The sequence below is a fragment of the Papio anubis genome, chromosome 3 (assembly GCF_008728515.1).
Source record: "Papio anubis isolate 15944 chromosome 3, Panubis1.0, whole genome shotgun sequence".
NCBI classification, from domain to species: Eukaryota; Metazoa; Chordata; class Mammalia; order Primates; family Cercopithecidae; genus Papio; species Papio anubis.
The window spans coordinates 95,671,138-95,675,183 of NC_044978.1; positions in this window are offsets into that span (position 1 = coordinate 95,671,138).

A 4,046-nucleotide genomic window follows, 5' to 3' on the forward strand; every position below is an offset into this window, starting at 1 on the left:
TCCTCCTGGGTTTGGATAGTTTTCCTTCTAATAGTCAGGACCCTCAGCTGTAGGTCTGTTGGAGATTGCTTGAGGTCCACCTTGACCCTGTTTGTTTGGGTATCAAACAGCAGAGGCTGCAGATGATAGAATATTTCTGGAACAGCGAGGTACCTGTCTGATTCTTGCTTTGAAGCTTTCCCTCAGGGTGTACTCCACCCCTGTGAGGTGTGGGTGTCAGACTGCCTTTGGTGATGTCTCCCAGTTAGGCTACTCAGGGTCAGGGACCCACTGAGCAGGCAGCCCTTCTCAGATCTCAACCTCCGTGTTGGGAGATCCACTGCTCTCAAAGCTGTCAGACAGAGTCGCTTAAGGCCTGCAGAGGTTTCCCTGCTGCTTTTTGTTGTTAAGCCGTTGTTGCAGCTGTGCCCTGTCCCCAGAGGTGAGCCTACAGAGACAGGTAGAAGCTTTTGAGCTGCTGTGAGCTCCACCCAGTTGGGAGCTCCCAGCAGCTTGTTTACCTACTTAAGCCTCAGCAATGGCGGGCCTCCCAGCCTCGCTGCTGCCTTGCCTGTAGATCACAGACTGCTGTGCTAGCAATGAGGGAGGCCTCAGGATGGGACCTCCCCGCCCGGGTGTGGGATATGATCTCCTGGTGTGCCTGTTTGCTTTAAAGCGCAATACAGTGACACCGATTTCCAGGTGTTGTGTGTCCTAGTTCCCTGGCTAGGAAAAAGGGATTACCTTCCCCTGCACTTCCCAGGTGAGGCGATGCTCGCCTCTACCAGCTCCTCGCTGGTCGGGCTGTAGCAGCTGACCAGCACCGGGATCAGTCCGCACTCCCCAGTGAGATGAACCTAGCACTCAGTTGAAAATGCAGAAATCACTAGTCTCTGTGTCGCTGGCACTGGGAGTTGGAGACTGGAGCTGTTCCTATTCGGCCATCTTGCTGCGCCCCCTCGATATTCAGTTTTTCAACATGGGCCACAATAGGCTAGTGAATGCCTTTCCAGATTCTAAAAAAAGAGTGTTTCCAACTTGCTGAATAAAAAGAAAGACTTAACTCTGTTAGATGAATCCACACATCACAAAATAGCTTCACAGATACCATCTTTCTAGTTTTTATCTGGGGATATTTGGATTTTCACCATAGGCTTCAATAAGCTCCCGAATGTTCCTTCATAGATTCTACAAGAAGACTGTTTCCAACCTTCTGAATCAACAGGAAGTTTTAACTCTGTGAGGTGAATCCACACATCATAAAGCAGTTTCTCAGATAGCATTTTTCTAGTTTTTATTTGAGGATATGTGGTTTTTTTCCATAGGCCCAATTGGATTCCTGAATATTACTTTGCAGATTCCACAAAAAGTGTTTCCAATCTCCTGAATCAAAAGGAAAGCTTAACTCTGTGAGATGAATCTACATAGCAAAAAGCAGTTTCACAGAGAGCTTCTTTCTAGTTTTTATCTGGGGATATTCGGTTCTTCAATGTAGGCCTCAATGGGCTTCCGAATGTCTCTTGTAGATTCTACAAAATGAGTCTTTCCAATCTGCTGAATCAAAAGGAAAATTTAACTTTGGAGATGAATCCACTACACAAAGCCATCTCATAGATAGCTTCTTTGTAGTTTTTATCTGTGGATATTTGGTTTACTGTCATAGGAATTAATCAGCTTCTGAATGTTTCTTTGCATATTTTACAAAAATAGTTTTTCCTATCTGCTGAATCAATAGAAAGTTTTAACTCTGTGAACTGAATCCACACATCACAAAGCAGCTTCACAGAATGATTCTTTTTAGTTTTTATCTGGGGGTATTTTGTTTTTCATTATAGAACTCAATGAGCTACCAAATATCCCTTTACAGATTCTACAAAAAAAGTGTTTGCAATATGCTGAATCAAACAAAGGTTTAACTCTGTGAGATGAATCCACACATCACAAATCAGTTTAACATATACCTTCTTTCTCATTTTTATTGGAATATTCTGTTTTTCAACATAGTCCTCAATTGGCCCTTGAATATCCGTTTTGCAGCAACTACAAAAAGAATGTTTGCAACTTGCTGAATCAAAAAGAAGATTTAACTGAATGAGATGAATCCACAGAACACAAAGCTGTTTCACAGACAGCTTCTTTCTAGTTTGTATCTGAGGATATGCTGTTTTTCACCATAGGCCTCAATTGCCTCCCAAAAGTCCCTTTGCAAATTCTACAAAAAGAGTCTTTCCAACATGATGAATCAAAGGAAGGTTGAATTCTGTGAGATGGATCCACATATCACAAAGCAGTTTCACATATAGCGTCTTTCTAGATTTTTTACAGGGATATTTGGTTTTTCAACATAGACCTATTTGGGCTCCTGAATGTCCCATGGTGGATTCTACAGAAAGAGTGTTTCCAACTTGCTGAATCAAAAGAAAGGTTTAAATTTGTAAGATGAATCCACACTTCACAATGCAGTTTCACAGGTAGATTCTTTCTAGTTTTTATCTGTGGCTATTCTGTTTTTCACACAGGCCTCAATGGACTCTCCAACGTTTCTTTGCAAATTCTATAAAAAGAGTGTTTCCAACCTGCTTAATCAATAGAAAAGTTTAACTCTTTGAGATGAATCCACACATCACAAAGTAGTTTCACAGACAGCTTCTTTCTCGTTTTTTTCTGGTGATATTTTGTTTCATTGTAGGCTTCAAAGAGCACCCAGAGGTCCCTTCACAGATTCCACAAAAAAAGTGTTTCCAACCAGCTAAATCAAAAAAAAGGATTAATTCTGCAGATGAATCCAAATATCACTAAGGGATTTCACAGGTATCTTCTTTTGAGTTTTTATCTGGGGATATTCGGTTTTTCAACGTAGTCCTCAGTAGGTTACTGAATGTCAAATCACAAATTCTACAAAAAGAGTGTTTCCAAAAAACTAAATCAAAAACGAAGTTTTAACCTTGTGAGATGAATCCACACATCACAAAGCAGTTTCATAGATAGCTTCTTTCTATTTTTTATATGGGGATAGTCCGTTTTTCACCATAGGCCTCAATGGGCTCCTGAATGTCCCTTCACATATTCTTCAGAAAGAGTGTTTCCAGCCTGTTTAATCTAATGAAAGCTTTAACAGTGTGAAAGGAATCCACACATCAAAAGGCAGTTTCATAGAGAGCCTCTCTCTAGTTTTTATTTGGGGATATTTGAATTTTCACCATAGACCTCAAAGGGCTCTTGAATATCCCTTCACAGACTCTACAAAAAGTGTTTCCCACCTGCAGAATCAAAAGAAATGTTTAACTCTTTAGATGAATTTGCACATCACAAACCAGTTTCACAGAGAGATTCTTCTAGTGTTTGTCTCTGGATATTCTGTTTTTCACCATATGGCTCAATGGGCTCCTGTATGCCCCTTCGCATATTTCACAAAGAGTATTTCCAACCAGCTGAATCAAAAGAAATGTTTAACTCTGTAGATGAAACCACACATCACAAAGCAGAATCACAAACATATTCTTCCAAGTCTTTATCTGATAATATTCATTTCTTTCACCAAAGACTGTGTGAGAGAAATCCACACATCACAATCAGTCTTACAGATAGCTTTTTTCAGGAATTCATATGGGAATATTTGGTTTTTAACCATAGCACTCAATGGGCTCCCAAATGTTCCTTGGCAGATTCTACAAAAAGAGTGTTTCCTATATGCAAAATCAAAAGAAAGTTTTAAATATGTAGACAAATCCACACAGGACAAAGCAGTTTCACAGATAGCTTGTTTAGAATTTTATCTGGGAATATAATTTTTTTTTTTTTTTTTTACCATAGGCTTCAACGGGCTCCCAAATATCCTGTCACAGATTGTACAAAAATTGGGTCTTCTACCTGCTGAATAAAAGAAATTTTAGATTTTGTGAGATCAATCCACACATCACAAGCAGTTTCACACACAGCTTCTTTCTAGATTTTATCTGGGGACATTAGTTTTTTCACCATCAGTCACAATGGGTTCCTGAATGTCCCTTTGTAGATTCTCCAAAAAGAGTGCTTCCAACTGCTGAATCAAAAGAAAGGTTTAACAC